This window comes from Acinonyx jubatus, chromosome B3, assembly GCF_027475565.1.
Source record: "Acinonyx jubatus isolate Ajub_Pintada_27869175 chromosome B3, VMU_Ajub_asm_v1.0, whole genome shotgun sequence".
Classification (NCBI taxonomy): Eukaryota; Metazoa; Chordata; class Mammalia; order Carnivora; family Felidae; genus Acinonyx; species Acinonyx jubatus.
In genome coordinates, this window is record NC_069386.1 from 124,468,658 (window position 1) to 124,491,627 (window position 22,970).

General features: G+C 35.2%; 1 long non-coding RNA gene across 1 annotated transcript in view; it reads right to left on the reverse strand.

Annotated features, from left to right (window-relative positions):
* Positions 1 to 12,948: 12,948 nt before the first annotated feature.
* Positions 12,949 to 22,970, reverse strand: part of LOC128316091 (uncharacterized) — a 31,117-nt gene continuing 21,095 nt past the window's right edge. Inside the window, exon 3 of the long non-coding RNA XR_008299576.1 lies at positions 12,949 to 13,185. This is a non-coding gene — a long non-coding RNA (uncharacterized LOC128316091). The remainder of the gene's footprint in view (positions 13,186 to 22,970) is intronic.

Genomic DNA, 22,970 nt, shown 5'->3' on the forward strand with positions numbered 1-22,970 from the left:
AAGTCGTGACAGTGTATGGGAAGTTTATTTTTGTACTCTCTATTTTGTATCTATTCCATTGATATATATCTTTATGGCCGTACCATGTCTTTTTGGTTACTATAGCTTTGTAGTAAGTTTTATAATTGGGAACTGTGAGTACTCCAGTTTTGTTCTTCTTTTCCAAGATCTTTTTGGATATTCCATGTGAATTGTAGGGTACATTTTACTATTTATGCAAAAAATAGTATTGGGAATTTGATAGTGCATTGAGTAGGTCAATTTTTGCAGTATTGACATTTTAACAAGATTAAGTCTTCCATCTACAAATATGAGGAATGTTGGAATTTATTTACATGTTCTTTAATTTCTTTCAGCAGTGCTTTGTAGTTTTCATTGTACAAGTCTTTTACCTCTTTGGCTAACTTAATTATAAAGCATTTTTTTCTTTTGGATGCTATTGTGGATGCAATTGTTTTTGTAATTTCCTTCTTATATTGTTCACTGGTTATTCATAGAAATGCAACTGACTTTTGTGTGTTGACTTTATATCCTGCTACTTTGCTGAGTTCATTTATTAATTTTAACATTTCTTTTGGTAGAATCTTTGAGGTTTTCTACATATAAGATCATATCATCTGCAGACAGAGGTAATTTTATTCCTTCTGCTGGAAGCTGCAAGCTTTCAACAGACTCCAGAGCTCAAAAATAGTCACATCAGACAGATAATTCTAGTATAAATGTCTAGGTGGGAGACAAATTCCTGGTGCGTCTTATTCTTCCATCTTCCCAATAGACTTGGTTTTAATATTTAGTTTCTGAATTTATGAAAAAAAATTAGCATAATCCCAAAATGCAGAAGTAGGCAATTGAGCATATTTATAGATAATTCAGGCTTAAAACAGTATTTATTAACAAAATATCCAGGTCATTAAGTTGAAATGCTTTAATTATTATTCACTTGATAATAGAAGACTCCTTTAGAATTCTATACGCCTAGAATAAAATAATACATATAAGGGTGGGATTATCTCAAAATAATTAACATCTTTGCATTGAAAATGTTCATTTTCTCCTATAATTTCTATAATTTAGTAATGTTATTAAAACAGTAAGGAAAACAAAAGAAAAATGAAGTATTAGGACTTCATTAAGATAAAAAGCTTCTGCACAGTGAAGAAAACAATCAACAAAACTAAAAGGCAACCTATGGAATGGGAGAAGATATTTGCAATTGACATACCTAATAAAGGATTAGTATCCAAAATCTATAAAGAACTTACCCCCCCAAAAAAATACTCCAGTTAAAAAATGGGCAGAAAGCACGAACAGATGCTTTTTCCAAAGAAGACATACAAGTGGCTAACAGACACATGAAAAATGCTCAACATCACTCTTCATCAGGGGAATACAAGTAAAAACCACAATGAGATACTACCTCACGCCTGTCAGAATGACTACAATCAACAACTAAGGAAACAACGCATGTTGGTGAGGATGCAGAGAATAGGGAACCGTCTTACACTCTTGGTGGGAATGCACAACTGGTGCAGCCAGTCTGGAAAACGGTATGGAGGTTTCTCAAGAAGTCAAAAATTGGGGCGCCTGGGTGGCTCAGTCAGTTAAGCATCTGACTTTGGCTCAGGTCATGATCTCACTGTTCGTGAGTTCGAGCCCTGTGTCGGTCTCTGTGCTGACAGCTCGGAGCCTGGAGCCTGCTTTGGATTCTGTGCCTCCCTCTCTCTCTGCCCCTCCCCCACTTACACTCTGTCCATTTCTCTGTCAAAAATGGAAAACATTTAAAAAATTAAAAAAAGTCAAAAATTGAACTACCTTAATACCTAGCAATTGCACTACAAGGTATTTATCAAAAGTACACAAAAATATTGATTCAAAGGGGCATGTGTACCCCAATGTTTATGGCAGCACTATCAACCTAGCCAAATTATTGATTGTTGAAAGAGCCCAAATTATTTATTTATAATTAATTCATATGTTTATATATATATATTTATATATTTATATTTATACATACATCTATATACATGGAATATGTGGTATACACACACACAGTGGAATATTACTCAGCCATCAAAAAGAATGAAATCTTGACATTTGCAAAAATGTGGATGGAACTACAGTGTATTATGCTTAGCAAAATAAGTCAGAGAAAGACAAATACCATATGATTTAACTCATGTGGAATTTAAGAAAACAGATGGTTATAGGGGAAGGGAAAGAAAAATAAAATAAGATAAAAACAGAGAGGGAAGCAAACCATAAGAGACTCTTAACTACAGAGAATACACTAAGGGTTGCTATAGGGGAAGTGGGATGGTTGGGCTAAATAGATGATGGACATTAAGGAAGGCACTTATGATGAGCACTGGGCGTGTTATATGTAAGTGATGAATCACTAAATTCTACTCCTGAAACCAATACTACACTATATGTTAACTTGAATTTAAATATTATCTTGGGGGAGGGGGGAAGCAAACAGTAAAGCTTGAAGAAAAAAAAACAAGAATGATTAGATATTCACGGGCATTAAAGTCTTCTGTAAATGTGCTCTTCAAGGAGAAAGCAAATGCTGATCTGAGCTTCAGTCTCTATTTTACTTGGAGTGTTTCTCCATTCCCAGATTTTTTCACTACTGCAGTGTATTTTATAAAGTTAGCCATTTGGGTTTTTGTCTCCCTATGTGCCAGAGCAGAGTTGTTACTACTTATGTAACCAATTTGTCATAATGTACACAAATTTAGGTTAATAAGTCAGTAAAAAGATCACTGTTTGGAAATACATTAAGTGTTTCAGGTTTCAGATAAATTTTATTGCATGAAATTAAACCATGGTAACACAAAAGCAATATGAAATAATTTGCTAGTTTCTAACAATATTAAAAATGTTTTATTCATAAAGGTTTAAAGACATTAACAGTAATCAAACAATCCAGAAAACATCTTGTATATAAAATTCTTGAGATAGTTATTTACAAAATGACTCCCACTGGTGAAAAACCAGGACACTATCATAATTCAGTTGCTGAACTTCCATGAATTAGATATGTCTTAGAGTTCTTTCAGCAATAAATATTCTTTATAAATAAAGAGAACTGAATAAAGAACTCCCTTGTTTATATCCTTTGTTCCAATAATTCAGTTTCTAAGAATAAAATCCTAGGGGGATAACTATTTTTTTAATGGTTTATACACAAATAAAACTATTTACACCCAACATAAATGCTTATTTATAGGGGAAACATTTAAGTAAATTGTAGCATACCCTTATCATGGAATACCATGCAGCTATTAAAATGATGCGTATAAAAAATGACGCTTATAATTTTTAAAGAAGTAGATAAAAATCTTATAAGATTATAACAAGGCTGCACAGTTTTATATGCAGTATATCAATTATGAAAAGGTGCATAATACTCTGCAATAGAAGGAAATAAATATGTCTCTTTGCTGATGATTATATTATAAATTATTAAGTTTCTTTTAATATTTTGTATATTTCATTAAGCCTATATAATACCATTGTTATTTTTTGTTTTAAAAATTTTTTTTAACTTTATTATTGAGTATCTTCTAAGTATAATGAACTGACTATGTGCTGAAAACTTAACATTTTCTTCACCCACTGCTCTGGATTTCTACCTTGTTCAGAAAGCTTGGTTACAATGCATGATTAGAGAATGCAGAGATTACTTTATTTCATATTTATTCACCCTTTCCATAACTATTGGGAAATAGTTCCAAAATTACTGGAATTTAAAATCTTTTGAAAAAAAATCTAGCTTACTCTGTATCTAAAGAAATCCTTAAGGTGCTTGCTCCTTTGCAGTTAAATAGGACTTATAAAACTGAAGATTCACAGTAATCTTCCATTGGCTGTTCTTTCCAATGAACCACAAATGATTATGTACCAATGTAGTTTTCTTAGGTCACTTGCTTACTGCAATAGTTGCTTTAGGTAATACTTGTTCAGAACTCATAGTGTACTAAGGTTTTAAAAATGCATTTTAAACAACAGTTCTTGTCTCCTGAGTTGATATTCCCCTAAGACTAGAGAGCTATAAGGTTTCTTTCCTTATTTTTAATTGAATCTATCTACTTGTTGCAAAGTGGTTGCAATTTAGAGTCCTGCCTTTCTCAGGCATGTTATTAGGGAACAGATTGTGTTGTTTTCATGACAGAATTGAACTTCTTTCTGAACCAAAACACAATTGAAAACTTTACCGAAATCAGTCCCTGAAATGATCCAGCCCCGCTCCCTCTCCTTCTCCTTCTCCTAAAACTAGGTTCTCACGAATTTCCCAAAGTGAAGCAATAAAAGTAAGTTTTCTGAAATCATTAGGATGGTGCCAGTTTGCCAGATTCAAACAACTCGAAAACGCTTGTCACTGAGCGTTTTTATTTTTTCATGCCTGAACCTCAGACAACAATCAATGGTCTATAAGGTTTGCAATGTGATATTTGAGGAAAATCAGATGGGATACATTTAATGGAACCAGAACTGGGAAACCCCACTTCTCAAGTGAGTGGATGGAAGGAGAAAGACGAGATGTTCCTATTAAACTACAATTCTACAAGGGCACGGTTTCCGTTGTTGTAGAACAGAATTTTCTGTAACATATCCTATGTTTCTAATGTGCTCCTAAGACTACATAATTCTTGAGGTCCTACCAGTCAGCACTCAGGGAGAAAAATGGCTTCTGCTAAACAACCTCCTTAAGACCATCCTGTAGAACCAGAATGCTTGAAGAATAGCCCTACAAGCAAGGGGAATTTTATTAGAAAGAACTTATTCACTTGGAATGAAAATAGTACACCAGAGGCTAACACCACCAATCATAGAAAAAAGAATTGTAGAGTCAGAACTGGGAAGAAATCTAATTTATCTAGATCCTTCTTTAAACTCCAGAGACGATTGTAATTAATTCAAAGACTGTGAACTGAATATTTCTACTAAGTATAAAGTTGGCCAGAGTGAGTTTGTTCTCCTGTGATTTGGGGTCTAAGGCCATAGATTTTGTAGACATTCAATAAATATTAATTATTAGTAATGATTCTATATTTTCAGTGAAATACCATCCTACCCTACAGTTCTTTCAGTGGCTAATGTAAAACTTTTATGTGACAACAAATTCTAACATAACTAATGGCTCTCTTAGACAGTAGCTTCTGTATACAAGGTCATATCATGACCACTGTTTTTTCTAGATTTTAAACATTTACTATTAGTTTCCAGTTTTAGTCCATTATTCTCTCCATCCTCTATGAAGTCAATGTCAGTGAAACATCAATGAAGCCTGTTTGCTACAAAATATTCTCCTGCACTAAAGTGAGGGCATAAAAGGAAAGATGTTATTTATGGTTTTATTAATAACATTTAAGGAGGCCCTTTGTGACCATTTTAACTGTGTACCCCACATTTAAATTCCATTGTTCAACCATTTTTTATTGCTGTTAATGCATGAAGAAGGACACTTTCAGTTTCAGACTAGACAAAACTATACCTTCTCAAATCATAAACTCACCTATCAACAAATTTGGTCTTCTCAGATGTTTCCTATGTTCTGAATTACCAACTCAGTTCTTTTGCATTTCCTATAGTTCATCATGTGATTGGAAAGCAAGGACATTTGGCTGCAGGTTATAATAAAATAATTGAGATCTATTTGATTATCTTGTAGATATTTCAGAGAAGAAAAACTCATTCAATTGTATTACTTTAAAGAAAACAATGCTCTGAGAATACCTTCAAGAAATAATCCCATCCTAGTATTATCTTTAGCTCATTAAATATAGGTTAGTAATGTCCTGGGCATGAATAATGGGAAACTATTTTACCTTTCTATATTGCTATTAACAAGTAGAGATACAAGCCTATCTTTATCTTGATGTTATAGTGAAAGTGAAAGTGATAGTTTTGAAAGTGATAGTGAATGGTGATTTCCACTCATGAAAGGTTTTGAGGTCTGTAAGCCTCTTTGAAAACCTAGTACTTTTTAAAAATAGATTTATACAATTAGTCTAATTAGGATTGAAAAGTGACCAAGTCTGGCTTAATACTAGATAGAACCATGCAATTTTGGAGACATATACTATAGTCTCTGCCTTAGAGAGCCACACTGCATTTTAGCATATAAAGGTTGTGGGTGGTCCTGCAGTAAATATGTTAATATACAGTGTAATTTCCATGTTTCATGAATTAAGCATAGAGTTATTTTCATATGCTTCTACATATAATTTTGTAGTCACTTATAACTTAAAGATGTTGCATGAAATACACTTTATACACAGTATAGTTTCAGTGAGTTCAGTTAGCACAAGTCTACTCCCATAAGCCTCCACACATATGTTTATAAACCCCTGTAACCAATGAAAGATGTTTCCTGAAAGACAGTTTATACACACTGTAGTTTCAGTGAGTTAAGCATAAGGCTATTCCCATATGCTTCTACACATAGGTTTACAAACAATTATCTTTTTTATTATCTTTAATTCTAGTTAGTTGACATACAGTGTTATATTAGTTTCAGGTGTACAATACAGTGATTCAACAATTTAATACATCACCCAGTGCTCATTGCGACAAGTGCTCTCCTTGATTCCCACCACCTATTTCAACCATTCCCCTCACTCCCTTCTGGGAACCATCACTTTTCTATAATTAAGAGTCTGCTTCCTGATTTCTCTCTCTCTTTTTTTTCTCTTTGCTCATTTTTTTTGTTTGTTTCTTAAATTCCACGTATGAGTGAAATCATATGGTATTTGTCTCTCCCAGACTTATTTAACTTAGTGTTATACTTTCTAGCTCCATCCACGTCATTGCAAATGACAAGATTTCATTCTTTTTTATGGCTGAATAATATTCCATTCATCCACCACTGGATATACAGGCTGTTTCCATAATTTGGCTATTATAAATAATACTGATATATGCATAGGGGTGTATATATCCCCTTGAATTAGCATTTTTAATATTCTTTGGGCAAGTGATGCCAAATAGATTGCTAGTTCTTACCTAGGTAGGTCTATTTTTAAATTTTTAATGAAGCTTTATACTGCTTTCCACAGTGACTGCACTAGTTTGCATTCTCATCAACAATGTAAGACTGTTCTTTTTACTCCACATTCCCACCAACAACTCTTGTTTCTTGTGTTGTTGATTTTAGCCATTCTGACAGGTGTGAGGTGATATTTCGTTGCAGTTTTTATTTTCCTTTCCCTGATGGTAAGTGATGATGAGCATCTTTTCATGTGTCTGTTGGCCATCGGTATTTCTTCTTTGGAGAAATATCTATTCATGTCTTCTGCCCATTTTTAATTGACTTACTTGAATTCAGTTGAATTTACTTGAATTTAATTGAAATACACACACACACACACACACTAACTCTTTATTGGATAGGTCATTTGCAAATATCTTCTCCTATTCTGTAGGTTGCATTTTAGTTTTGTTGATTGCTTCCTTCACTGTGCAGAAACTCTTTATTTTCATGAACTTCTAAAAGTTTATTTTTGCTTTTATTTTACTTGCCTTAGGAGACATATCTAGAAAAAAGTTGCTGTAGACAATGTCAAAGAAGTTACTACCTGTGTTCTCTTCTAGGATTTTAATAGTTTCAGGTCTCATATTTAGGTCTTTAATCCATTTTGAATTTATATTTGTGTATGGTATAAGAAAGTGGTCCAGTTTCATTCTCTTGCATGTTGCTGTCCCAACACAGTTTGTGGAAGAGACAGTCTTTTTCCCATTGGATATTCTTTCCTGCTTTGTAGAAGATTAATTAACCATATAATTGTGGGTTCATTCTGAGTTTTCTATTCTGTTCTGTCGATGTATGCGTCTATTTTTATGCCAAATCAAAACATACTTTTTGATTACTAAAGCTTTGTTATATAATTTGAAGTCCAGAATTGTGATGCTTCCATCTTTGCTTTTAATTAATTAATTAATTAATTAATTTTTATTGCTTGACTTTTTGAGATCTTTTGTGGTTCCGTACAAATTTTAGCATTGCTTGTTCTAGTTCTGTGAAAAATGCTGTTGGTATTTTGAGAGAAATTGCATTAAATCTATACATTGCTTTGAGTAGTATAGATATTTTAACATTATTTATTCTTCCAATCCATGAGCATGGAATGTCTTTCCATTTGTTTGTGTCATCTTCAATTTCTTTCATCAGTGTTTTACAGTTTTCAGAGTTGCAGGTCTTTCACGTCTTCCAGATGCAGAAGTTGGGTTTATTTCTAGGATCTTATTATTTTGTGTTGGATTTATTTCTAGGTATCTTATTATTTTTGGTCCAATTATAAATGGAATTGTTTTCTTAATTTCTCTTTTTAATTTTTTTAAATTTTTATTCATTTTTGAAAGACAGAGACAGAGTGTGAGCAGGGGAGGGGTAGGAAAGGGGAAGACACAGAATCTGAAGCAGGCTCCAGGCTCTGAGCTGTCAGCACAGAGCCCAGTATGGGACTCGAAGCTACAAACTATGAGATCATGACCTGAGCTGAAGTCAGATGCTTAACTGATTGAGCCACCCAAGTGCTCCTCTTAATTTCTCTTTCTGCTACTTCATTATCAATGTATACAAATGCAACAGATTTCTATACTTTAATGTTGTACCCTGTGACTTTACTGAATTCATTTATCAGTTCTAGCAGTTTTTTGCTGGAATCTTTTGAGTTTTCTATATATAATATCATGTCATCTGCAAATAGTGAAAGTTTTACTTCTTCTTTACCAGTTTGGATGCCTTTTGTTTTTGCTGTCTGCTGTGGCTAGGACTTCCAGTACTATGTTGAATAATAGTGGTGAGAGTGGACATCCTTGTTTTATTCCTGATCTTAGGAGAAAAGCTCTCAGTTTTCACTATTGTGTATGGTTGTTATGCTTTGTCAAATGCTTTTTTCTAAGTCTACTGAAATGATCATATGGCTCTTATCCTTTCTTTTATTAATGAGATGTATCACACAGATTGACTTGAGAAGACTGAACCACTGTCGGAACCAGGAATAAATTCCACTTGATCATGGTGAATTATTTTTTTAATGTATTGTTGTATTTGGTTTGCTAGTGTTTTATTGAGGATTTTTGCATCTATATTCATCAGGGGTATTGGCCTATAGTTCTCTCTTTTAGGGGTGTCTTTATCTGGTTTTGGTATGAGGTAATGCTGACCTCATAGAATGAATTTGGAGGTTTTCTTCATTTTCTATTTTTTGGAATAGTTTGAGAGGAATAGTTATTAACTCTTCTTTAAATGCTTGATAGAATTCACCTGTAAAGCCATCTGGTCCTGGAGTTTTTTGGTTTGTTTGTTTTTTGTTTTTGTTTTTCTGATTCAATTTATTTGCAGGTTATTAGTCTGTTCAAAGTTTTTATTTCTTCTTTTGGTAGTTTATATGTTTCTAGGAATTTATCCATTTCTTCTAGGTTGTCCAATTTGTTGGCATATAGTTTTTCATAATACTCTCTTCAATTGTTTGTATTTCTGTGGTGTTATTTCTCCTGTCTCATTTGTGATTTTACTTTTATGAGTCCTTTTTCTTTTTTTCTTAATCAGTCTGGCTAGAGTTTATCAAATTTTCAAAGTATCAGTTCCTGGTTTCATTTATCTATTGTTTTTTTCATTTTTTAAGTTTCTATATCATTTGTTTCTGTTCTAATCTTTATTCTTTCCTTCCTCCTGCTAGTTTTAGGTTTTTTTGTTGTTGTTTGTGTCTTTCTAACTCTTTTGCATGTAAGGTTAGGTGGTTTGTTTGAGATTTTTCATGCTTGTTGAGGTAGAACTGTATTGCTGTAAGCTTCCCTCTTAGAACTGCTTTTGCTGCATCTCAAAGGTTTCAGACTATTGTGTTTTCATTTTTATTTGTTTCTAGGTACGTTTTTATTTCTTCTTTGATCTCCTAGTTGACCCATTCATTGTTTAGTAGCATGTTATTTAACCTTGTATCTGCGGTCCTTCCAGATTTTTTCCTGGGACTTGACTTCTAGTTTCAAAGCATTGTGGTCAGAAAAGATGCACGGCATGACTTAAATCTTCTTGAATTTGTTGAGGCTTGTTTTGTTGGCTAATATGTGATCTGTTCTGGAGAATGTTACTCCTCTCCTCCCCACATTTTATTTTTATTTATTTATATTTTTTCCCCATATTTTAAGTAGATGTTGTTCTATTTTACATCCTCTTATTTTGTGAGATTCTTGACTGATTTTTTGTTTACAGAAGTATTCATGTTTACTGCTTTTGTGCTTCCTAACTTCTTACTGTCACTTTTCATCTCCCTTTCTACTCAAAGAGCCCCCTTTAATATTTCTTGCAGGGCTGGTTAAGTGGTCATGAACTCCTTTAGCTATTGTTTGTCTGGGAAACTGTCTCTCCTTCCATTCTGAATGATAGCCTTGCTGGATACAGTATTCTTGGCTATAGATTTTTTCCCATTCAGCTCTTTAAATATATCATGCAACTCCCTTCTGGCTTGGAAAGTTTTTGCTGAAAAATCCCCTGACAGCCTTGTGGGGCTTCCTTTGTATGTTACTGCCTTATTTTGTCTTGCTGCTTTAAAATTTTTTCTTTATTACCATACGTTGCGAGTTTAATTATATCATGTCTTTGTGTGGAACTGTTTTTGTTGAATTTGTTGAGAGTTCTCTGTGCCTCCTGGATCTGGATATGTTTCCTTCCCCAGATTAGGGAAGTTATCAGCTATTATTTCTTCAAGTATAAATTTTCAGCTCCCTTTTCTCTCTTCTTCTTCTAGGACTCCTATAATACAAATGTTATTACATTTAGTGGAAACACTGAGTTCCCTAAGTCTAGTTTCATTTTGCATAATTCTTTTTTCTCTCTTTTGTTCAGCTTGATTACTTTCCATTACTTTGTCTCCTAGGTCATTAATTTGTTCCTCTCTTTCTTCCAGCCTGCTGTTCATTCCATCAAGCATGTTTCTCATTTCATTTATTGAGTGCTTTATCTCTACTATGTTATTCCTTATCTCTGTGTTAAGGGTCTGACTTATGTCTTCCATTCTTTTCTCAAGTCAAGTGAATATCCTTGTTCTCATTGCTTTAAATACTCCATCAGGCATGATGTTTATATCTATTTCACTTAAATCAGTGACCATGGTCTTGTTCTGTTCTTTCATTTAGGATAAATTTATCTTTCTTCTCATTTTTTTCTAAGTCTCTATGGCTGTTTTTTTTGTGTGTTAGGAAGGTCAGATATATCTCCTTTTCCTGAGGGCAATGACCTTATGAATAAGAGGTCCTGTACTGCCCTGTTGTAGAGTGTATCTTGTTTTCCAGGGCCTGGTGCTTCCTGGAGTGTCTTTAATGGGTGCTACATGCACTCTGCTGCTTTGTCCTGGCCACTTTAATCTTCAGGCCAGTCATCTGCAGAGGGTCTCTTTGCTTATTGGTAGCAGTGTTTGGTTCCTGGCCTGAATGTGACATGTTTCAACTAGGTGTGCTCTGATATGCTGGTGAAATGAATTCTGTCACCAGAACTGAGGCTCCACAAAACTCCTGACATGGGAGACCTGGTGTGAGCATGGTTTTGAGCCAGTCTTCTAAAGGAGGGAGCCAGCTGGAGCACCTGGGTGGCTCAGTTGGTTAAGCGTATGACTTCAGCTCAGGTTATGATCTCACAGTCCGTGAGTTTGAGCCCCACGTCGGGCTCTGTGCTGAAAGCTCAGAGCCTGGAGCCTGCTGCAGATTCTGTCTCTCTCTCTCTCTCTCTCTCTCTCTCTCTGCCCCTCCCCTGCTCATGCTCTGTCTCTCTCTGTCTCAAAAATAAATAAAAACATTTAAAAAAAATTTTAAAGGAGGGGGACTGCTAAGCTGGGACTGATGCAAGCAAGACTGAGAAGCACTATTCCACCAGAGCATGGGGCCAGGGGAAGGTCAGGGTGGCAGGGCTTGGTGTAAGCAAGTTAGCTAGCAAGTGTGGGCATTGTGCTGGCTTCTGCAGGTGGCCCTGTGCTTATACTGAGGGGTGAGGGAGGAAATGGAGGAAATTGTTCCCAGACCGGTCTCTCCATGAAGGCTGTCTCTCTGAGATGTGCTCCAAGATGCACAAATAATCTCCCCATTATGCACCCCAGGCACTCTTCAGGTCACTGTTTCCCTACTGTATGTTTGTGGGTTGTTTGCTTGCCTTCTCTCCAAGAGCAGCATGATGTCCTCTGGGCTCCATCTCAGCCAAGCCGGTTGACCTTTAAAACTCCAGCCTTTAAGCCTCACTGGTTGTCAGAAGTCAAGAAATTTTCCTAGCCAATTTCTAGGTGGGGGGGGGGGTCATTTTCCCTGTATGCTCCCCTAAGTGCTAGTCTGTCTCTTATCCTTCTTTGTGATTGTGGCTCCCTCCCCACCTTGGCGGCCATAATCCATTTCTCTCATAAACCACATCTCCACACTTCCTACCTTCTTCTATGTGACCTCTACCTTTAGTTGTGGAGTTTGTTCTGCCTATCTTCAGGCCAATTTCTGGGGTATTTAGGATGATTTGATAGTTATCTAGTTGTATTCATGGGGTAAGGCAAGCTTAGGGTCCTCCTACTCCACTGCCATCTTCAATCTGTTAAGTGTTTAACTGTCTTAACCAGAGAATTCACATTGTTTTAAATCTTTTAACATTTTGTCATAACTATGTTCTTTAGAAAGCTATTTATAAAAGCTTATCTAAGCCATCATTTTTTTAACAAATAAAGATAACTGAAGAAAAGATTGGCTATACCTTCTATCCAACATTACAGAATGTTAATGGCAGAAACTTATGTCTACTTAGATATCCAGGCACAGATGCATATGCTCATTCATTACTTGGGTCAGCCCCTGTTACTTGTCATTATTCTGTAACTATAAATTAAGTCACCTTTCCAAATACTTTAGCAAATATCATAAAATTATTTTGGGGTTCTGTTCATAGCTACAATTACTGAAAGTATTCATCTTTTAATGATGATATTTTTTGGTACATTAATAACTACATCATGTTGAGTGAGACTGATTGTCCTCCACAACAAATAGTGATACAGTGCTTTTCCAGTGAAATTTTCATAACGTGCATAGCTCGAATATTTGTCTCAGTCCTCACATCTTGAATTAAATAAACAACTTCACCCATATCATCAAAAGTCATGTCCAACCTCTGGGTTTATTTTAAATTTCTGTTTTACACGTTCACAAGGGCCCCTGCAAAGAAACAAACAAAAGAATATAATCTTAGAATTCCTTTCTTTACACAATCAATTAGGATAGTGACACCATTTTTTTTGTCCTCTTCCTGCTTATTTTATAACTCAGACAACTGAGCCAATGTTCCTTTTCCTAAATAAGCCAAATGAAATATAATGAAACCACTCTTATTTTTCCATATTGTATTGGCATAAATTATGCAGTAAAGAAACCACCCTTATTTCTGAATGAGGGCTCATTTTAGTGAAGCCATTTATATACCTGCAAAATATTCATTTTCTGTAATTCTACCAGACTTCTCTAGAATGCCTACTGTGTAGAGTCACCATGCCTATGGAGATAAAACATACAGGCTCAGCTTTCAAAAATCTCAGAGTTTTAGATGGGAAATAGATAAATAAATAAAATGTGGTATAATAACAGAAGTGTGCACAGGGTGCCAAGAAAGAGAAGAAATTCTAGAGGATTTAATGTCAAGTCTGTGACAAGGAATTGTAGTACCATTTTCCATCTCTTTTTCAACTTTGTTGTTCTGTTTAATGGAATCAGAAGAAAAGGTGATTAGCAAATATGTGATGGAAAGGAATGGGGATGAGTGAGTGAATGAGTGTGTATTAGTAAACTTAACTCCAGTCTGAAAAATATTTGTTAGGAGTAAAAATCAAAAATTTTAATGTCAAAATGATAACTGCATTCCAGGAAAGGTTGGTAGTATCCACAGTCATTTGCTTGCAAATGAAAAAGCAACCCCACCCCTTGAACGTTAGCCCTCACTGGCAACTTTACAACCCCTATCTGGTGAGATTAACATGGAATGCTTTTTCCTTTCTTGCCTAGAGTACACTCTAGGAATTTCATTTAACTTTCCCACAGACAACACGAAATAGAGAAGAAATCTAGGCAAAGGCTCTAACCCTCTCTCTTGCAGAGTCAGTGAATGAACACTCTGAATAGTCATTCACATAGCTGATAACTTATCCTCCACTGGATTTCCTTCCTGTTAAAATTCAGACAGGACCCAGCTGAACTCAAGTAAACTGGCAAGTAAAGTTATAACCTAGATAAGTAAGTTCTGTTTCGGCCCCATGAGCAAGAATTGCTTAACAGCTTTTAAACCATAAGATTCCTAATATCACAGAGAGATAGCATTCTGTTCAGTAGGTAATTACCAGGGAAAATGAACAAGCCTCAGCCTAAGCCATGTAAAACTTTAAAACAAATCATAACCCTTATGGAAAAAGCCCATGTAATGAAGTAGACCTAAGATAGGATCATTTTTTTCCATCCTCCATGTAGCTACCTAATAACAATAATTATCATATTAGACAACTGGAAAGTACTGTGGTAAAAATTCTTTAACTGCTACTATTGAAACCACATACGCCATTTATAACATTGCTTATCAGGCATTGGTAGTAAACTTCCATGTCTATTCTGAAATCCTGTACTCTCCTTCATCCCCCAATCTGTCATTCAAGTATCTGGTGTTAAAATAAGCAAATAACCAAAAACAGAGCCATGCCAACCACACACTGCTTCCTTAAACCACCAAAATGTGTTATATTTCACGGGAAGATGCAAGATCTTCACTTAACGTGTTTTCTCCTATAGAAGATGAGGCAAGCATGGGGAAGGACAGAAAAATGAATTTCACTATTTTGGTTCCAACACAGTGAAGGGGCAGTGAGTAAAATCTGGAAAAGATCAACTTCATCATGGAATTTCAGCTTTTCATGCCACACTGTATCCTTTCCCACATTTCCAAGTCTCTATCGTAATTTATAAAGCCCATGAATACTTTATATCATCACATTTCCTCCAGGACCTCTTTTATATTCTATACTATGCTACTGATATTTAACTTGGATAAATAGAGTGTGCTACAGGCATGAGAACTTTGCAGTGGACATCTAGAACATATGCATTCAAATTTGCTCTTGATGCTTTAAGTTTGAAACTGAAAGTAAGGTTACATAACAAAATGCCGTATGTACGGCATTACATAACAAAAAAATAATATGAAAGTGACTTAAGCAATAAAGAAAAATTACTGTTACAGGTCATTGAGGTTAACAGACATCCAGGTCCCAGGTTTTCTTCTATCTTCCATTTGTCCTCAGCATATTGACTTTATAGTAGGTTAGCCCTCATGCTTCCAAAAGGGCTGCTAGAGTGGCAGACATCATATCAGAACACAACTATAACCAAAGCCAGAAAAAATATGGGGCATTTTTCTTCATAATTTTTTTTTACTACACAGAGGAAACAGTTTCATAGAAGCCCCACCCCAGTGGACCTCCCTCTTGTTTAGTGATATTATATGTCATGACAATGCCTAACCAATTACTGGTAAAGAAAATGGAATTCCATATATGACTTAGAATTATCATAATTTGCCCTATCACCTGAGTACGACCCCCTGCCACAACCTTCCCTAAGTACATGCCCATGCAAAAGAAATATATAAGCAAAATCAGGAAGCATAAACAAGAAACAGGAGGATCTGTTATTAGGAAGACATACAAAATTTTCTCCCTACTTCCTCATATGATGTTAAGATACCTTTTATCAAAGCACAGCATTCTACACGTCTTGACTCCTGTGTCTGTGCAGGCATCATCATGTGTTTTTAGTGGGAGAATATAATAATGCCTTTCTGGAGAATGATCTGGAATATGTAAAAAATCCTTAAGGGTATATAGATTTTTTTTTCTTGAGCTAGAAATTCTGTATCTAAAAACCTTATCCTAAGAAAATAATTACTTTTATGAACAAGGTTATATGAATAAGGCAATTAAAATGGCATTATCAGTATTATTTTTGCCAACAGTGTTTATAAGTAGCATTACATTGATGTGCACTAGAATTCTAAAAATGTCCTGAAGTATTTGGTATTCTGTGATCTGAGTTAGTCTGAGAACCTAGTAGTATTTCTAATTACTCACAATAGTACTCCTCTGTTGTCAATGTTAGATGTCTGTTCACATGATTCCCACTGTCTTTGTACTATCATAGTGATGACCTTTATGATTTTAGTGGGGACTAGTGTTGGGTGAATGGATCAACAACAGGTGTGTGACAGACTGAATTATTGCCTATACATAAGATTACTCAGGAAAGTAAAGAATTTATTTATTGCGTATACAGCAAAGCTTCATACACTATCATGACATTGCCTCTATCTACCAGTGTTACCAGGAAAAAAAAAAAGCAAGAAGTTTTCTTTATCATCAGAGAGAGTTAGAGTCAGCCACCATATGTGTCTCTGCACTTCTACAGTATTATTCTTAACCAAGAAAACACCAAAGATTCCAACTCAATGTTATTTAAAGTATGCATATAATGTTACCATCCCACTTTGAAATATATCACCTTATAGCTGGGGCATGGACCTGAAGCAAATCACAAATAATATGACAATGAGCAAAAACAGACAATTTCAATATCATTGACCATTAAATTTCATACAAAACCTAGATAAACCCATTTGAAGAGATGTATAATTCAGAATGATCACTTTCTGATTATTCACAAACAAAAAAAATGGCCATTTTACTCATGAAATAGAGATAAGACAATAAAATGTGAAACAAGTTTCTGCCTATGAATTATTTCTATGAATGTCTTGTGAGTTTCATGAAGTATTTTTCTCAGAGGAAAGATGATATAATTATTTAGATCATGAGATATATATTTTTTCCATTCAATTTTGGCTATTACTAATCCAAGAAATCTGGAAAAGTTTTTATAGATCCAAGTTACTTTCACGAATGACTAGCCTAACAATAGGAGATCTCAGATTGCTTAGGGACACATTTTCTTTCAGATAAAACAGCATTTTCACAGAATGCTTCGTCAGATACTTGGCGGTTCCCCTGCCTTCTAAATAAGGACCTTCCTCAGCATATGTGGGAATTGAGAGATTGCACACATTGGTTAAGCTAGAATTCGAATAGTCAGCCAACATGTGGAAGACATCAGCTCAAGTTATTTCAGTGATCTCACATTGGCAAATATGGTGTTATGACTGTTTCCAGAATAAACAGATCATTCTGCTTGAGTTGTACACCCGTGTGTGAACACATGTAGATACACAGGGATTTGAAGAAAGCAGAGTAATGAAGGCAGAGCAGAAACCCAAGAAAGAATGAAGATATGCATCACTGGATGACTATAATCATACAAGATGACCCACACCATTGGCTCAAATAGTTGAGTCATAAAGATGAGCATTCAGTCAAAGGAAACATGTAGAAGAGGAGAGTGAGAAAGTGGAGAAAGAATCCGTTTTCCACTTCATCTAAATTTCATTCATATGCATGGTGAGCCACACCGAAACTTTAAGAATTTTTAAACTTGGAATCTAAATGACCTTATCTTAAGATTAAATTTGGAAAATGTACAATTGGGTTTGCAGGTGTGAGAAGGGCCAGAATAAAATGCATTGACTGTTTAGATAGCAAATACTGGATTGGCTCTTCCTGAAGGAATTTGGCTGCCTCCTTTTACTGACAAGTTCCCTTATAAATAATATTAATGTGAGAAGAAAGGTACTTGTTTATTGAAAGTCTCTGACCAAAGAAAGCAGGAAATACCTTGGGTATAGCCAAGCTTTGGACATTCTTCAAGGACTCCTGAGAGTCAAGACAGACATTTGGCTCCGGGAAAGTTATTTCACTTTTGAAACATTACGTTTGATTTGGAAAATTAGTTACTAATGTTACCAAGACTGAGAGAAAGATATATACCAGCCTTGTTCCCATTCTCCATTTTAAATATCCAAGTGATATTTAACTGACCTTTCAGGAAGGAATCAAAAATTAAGACTGAAGTGTAAGGATTTACCTGAATCGTGGGAAAAAAAAAAAAAACAAAAACCATGGTACTAAGAAAAAGAAAACACATGTCACTCCACTCTCCACCACCACCTACAACCCCCATATTAAGGTCATCCTTTTAATGATTTTATATTTCAATCAATCAATACTGTGTCAATAGCTACATGACTTCATCAACAAAATGGGCGTGATGAGATTATCTTAAATTTTTATAATAGAAGTTTGGCCAAAGTGCTTGTCTGATCTCAGTTAAGTAATTCTTAAGGCACGGTCTATCCATGAATTACATATTTTAAAAAAATGCAAACTTTAGTCATAGGAAATTGGATGTGGGTGAGAGGAGGGAATATTTACTTTGTTTACTTCTTTTGAGTTTTATTATTTTCATTATTCTTTTTTGCATTAATATTGCATGAAAATATAATGCAGGAAATAGTAAGTACAAATTAACTTGGCTCCTCTGCTAAACTTCTAAAATAAGTAAATTAGTTAATATTCTACTTAGTTGAGTATAAGAGAAACCCAAAATTATAGCCTAAATAAGAAAGAGTATACGTATTACCTATATCAATAAGGGCAAGTAATCCATTACTGCATTTAAAAACTGACTGTGAAGTCCACAGGGACCCAGTTTCCTTACAGTTTATTATTTCACAACCCACTAGATATGACCAAATTTGTGTACTAGACAGCTAAATGACAATAGAGAAGAAGGGTGCAGGGGTATGGGAGAAGTAGTAAAGGACAAGCACCAATAGTATCTTAAAGGTGATGTAAGAGTGCCTGGGTGGCTCAGTCATTTGAGCTTCTGGCTCTTGATTTCATCTCAGGTCATGATCCCAGAGACATGGGATTGAACCCCACGTTGGACTCCACAATGAGCATGGAGCCTGCTTAAGATTCATTCTCTCTCTCTCTCTCTCTCTCTCTCTGACTCTATCTCACTTTCTCTCTCTCCCCCTCTCCCCTACTCATCTTCTCTTTCTCTCTAAAATAAAAAAAGTTAAAAGTTATCAAGAAGATAATATAAGAAACCCACAGTTATGTCCTATTGAGAATTCGTCATTATCTGTTTTGCTAAAAGGAAGGCTGATAAGTTTGTTCATTATTTTAGGTGTCTAAAATTCTGTTATTGTAGAGGAAAGGTACATTGAGGAAGAACTAATTGTTATCAGTCTATCCCATAATAATGTAGTTTGGAAGCCTATGACAAAAAAATCCATGTTTTTCTCTCCAACACCGAACAGAAGCAGCAAGCATGGCCGCTACAAACCGCCATCTGACACGTCAATTAATATTCCATTAGAAAAATAAACAGGTAAATACAATTTTCACTAGCAAATTTTGAATCTCCATAGTTGAAAAATTCTGAAGAAACAATAAAATGTAATGTAATGTTCACTCTCATCTAATTCTTTCCCTTTCCCCTTGGAGTTTGTACAGATTGTACACTGGGGTACTTCGTTATGTTCAGTGAGGAAGCATAAAAGACTTTCAATGTTCTTAGGTTCTAGAACTAAGTTGAAATTCCTATTAGGTCAAGTATGTTCACAAATGACAAATATGAGATTCAGAGAGTGGTTAATCAAAATTATATAATTAACACCCATTGATATTCTGAGTATGAAAGGTGAAGGTTTTTCTACTTTTATGTTTTGACATATTTTTACTGTGAACCGAAGTGTCAAGAGTTTCTGAATTTAGGGGCGCCTGAGTGGCAGAGTCAGTTGAGCATCGGAGTTGAGGTCACGCCATGATCTCACAGTCTGTGAGTTCGAGCCCCCCCGTCGAGCTCTGTGCTGACATCTCAGAGCCTGGAGCCTGCTTTGGATTCTGCGTCTCCCTCTCTCTCTGCCCCTCCCCTGCTCTCTCTCTCTCTCTCTCTCAAAGATAAATAAACATTAAAAAAAAAGAGTTTCTAAATTTAGAGTACAAAGCAATAAGGTAACATAAGAGTAAATAAACCAAGAAATCAAAATACAGCTATATTCAGTGCCAAAACTATGTCAAGCTTTTTATCATTAATGTTTGCCCAATGACTATGAAATAGTGGCCAAAGAAATTACAAAAAAAAGAAAAAAGAAAAAAACAGGGAATGACAACATTCATTTCTTCTGATGCAAAAAAATGTTAACTGATCTTTTATATAAAAGCTTTCTCATGTGCATAAACACAGTGTTCATAATTTCAAGTTCATCTCAGCTTAGAAGAGTATTGCAACATTCAGGAAAAATAAAATGAAAAACCATACGCTGACCCATATGTGTTGAGTCAAAAAGTCATGGGAAGGTTGGGACCTTTGGGAAGGGTGGTTATTACACTTTTTTAATCTTCTTTCTCACTATGGAGTATTTTCATGATGCTGATTATTATTACTTTAAATGTTCTTTCTTCACTTTTCTTTTGAGTTCTAGTTTAATTTTTGAAATCAGAAAATAGTGATCCATAAAAACAAACAAACAACAAAACCAAATAAGACATAGTGCCTTTTGTGTCAGGCCAGAAACAAATGCGTATCTTGGAAATACAGGCCCTGGCAAGCATGTTTCATTTTAAATGTGCAGGTTGGGAAAGGTCATTTCATTTACACAGAGAACAGCATCTGCCTGATGGACTTATATCTTCAAGGGCAAAAACAGTAGTAGCAAAAACATATGAGGAGCTCCTTCCTCCTCCTGGTTAATTCTATTTACTGTTTTTAGAGACTGGGCCCTCTCAACTGAGAGGAAGAAATTAAGTGTGTCTAAGACTTAAACACCTATCAAACTGTCCCAAAAGACTTTTCTAAGGCTTTGGGATGCCTTAAATTTAGTGTCCTCAAAAGAAATCAAACTAAGCTCAAATAAGAGCTTTTTAAATTTCATATTCCTCTCTATCAAGAAATAAATTAAATATCTTGAGATCATTACTATTTGGTGATGATTCACCTGAGATTCAGACAAGATAAAAATCCCAGAGAGGGTTGGTAGCTAAGGGCTTAAGACAACAACAATTTCCCAGGAGAATAATTTCTTAAATCTGAAAGCAGACCTGGATGCCACAACACATTACCCACTACAGTCAACCCCTGTGTCACTTAGACCTATTTTTATAAATTCTGAGAGTAGCTTCTCTAGGATGCTTAAGCCTTTTTGGGGAAAAAAAAACTTATGAGAAGATTTGTGCAAAAAACTATAACCTTCACGGATGGAGCTGGCCATAAGACCACAACTGATTCTCAGTGTTTCCTCCTCTGCCGTAATTTCTAGATCTCCTCCAGCTTTTCTTCACTCCTTTATTGATCTGGGTGACTTACATCGTTAGGGTGATGTAGATATGAGCCCTACTCACCATATTTTTCTTAGGCCATACCTACTACATTTGTAAATTTACCATCAAAATAGGCAGAAAAGAATAACAAAAAACCCTCAGGTGCATCAGCTGAGAGCCACAAACTTCCCTGCTTGAACTCCTGATGTAACAGAAGTCTTATCTTACCCTAATTCTAGTTTCTGTGTAGAGAATAAACTACAGGAGGGCAAGGATGAAAGGGGAGAACCCAGGCAGCTATTATTGAATTACAGAGTAGGAAAGAGAATATGTGTGTGTGTGTGTGTGTGTGTGTGTGTGTGTGTGTGTGTATGCGCGCGCGCGCTCTCGCTCGAGTGGGGGGGGGGTGGGTGGATGGGCCAAGGTGGCAGCAATGTAAATCGTGAAAGGTGGTCAAATTATGGATATATTTTGAAGGTAGAGCTAGCAAGATTTTTTGGTAGAGTGGATGTGAGATATGAGATGAAGACCACAATCAAGAATGATTATTTTATAAAACGAGAAAGTCTTGAGGACTCTCTCTTTTTTTTTTTTTTGACAGTGAGCTGCTTTCATGTACCAAAAAATTCATTTTAGAAACAAGGTTATACTCTGTTCTTATAAAATGGGATTCCCACTGTAGCAATGTTTCTAACAATAATACTAGCCATATGTTTTAGAAAAACAGGAGTAAAATCTAGTTAACTAATGTCAGTTCACCTCATATACGGAGTTGATTTGCTAAATTATTTTTAAAGAAAATTTATAAAATAATATTAAAAAAATTCACAAGTGACTCCAGTAGACTTCTTCAGCTTTATCTCTTACCTCTTCTTTAATCTCATGTTTCCAGTTATCCCTTCTTTTCCAGTAATAAAGAACAAATTGCAGTATCTGAAAACAGCATGGTCTCTCTCACCACTATGCAAAACTCTCCATCTCTTAGAACCTTTCTTTAAGACTACAATGTGATGTTAATTCCTTTATATAATCTTTCCTAATATCCCTATGGCCACTCTTCCCTGAAGTTTTTATGTGTCCTGACATGTCTCATGGCATTTTTCTAATTGTAATTGAATTATTTCCGTAGATCCAGAGTTCCTTGAAAACAGAGAATTTATCTGATTAGTTACTGTATTCCCAACACCTTGAGCAATTTCTAGCATAAGGAAAGTACCCAATAAGCAGTTATAAACACAGAGATGACTATTACCTCTTACCAAATCAAGGGTGTATCAAACAAATTACTAGAGGTCAAATTTAGAGCAGGTGTCTGAATTTTATAGTTCAAAATAGTCACCTAAATAATTTATTAAAAATAAAGATCAAAAGACCACATTTTTGGAGATGCTGATTTTGTATGTTTGAAGTAGGAGCAGTGATGATTTTCATCACCCAAACTTATTAGACACCCTGGCCTAGAGGTCTCAGGAAAAACAATAAAGAACCAAACAAATAAAACTTCTCCCATTCAACCATGTAAAGTAGTATGATTGACAGTTGGAATTATGAGGGAAAAAGGGAGATCTAAACCCTAAATCATTATTTTTATTAAAAAAGGTCACAATCTACTTACAACAAAAAAGCTAACAACAAACTAGAGCTAGAATTGAATTGCATTGTAACACATAAAATGTAAACCAACTTCACATTCTT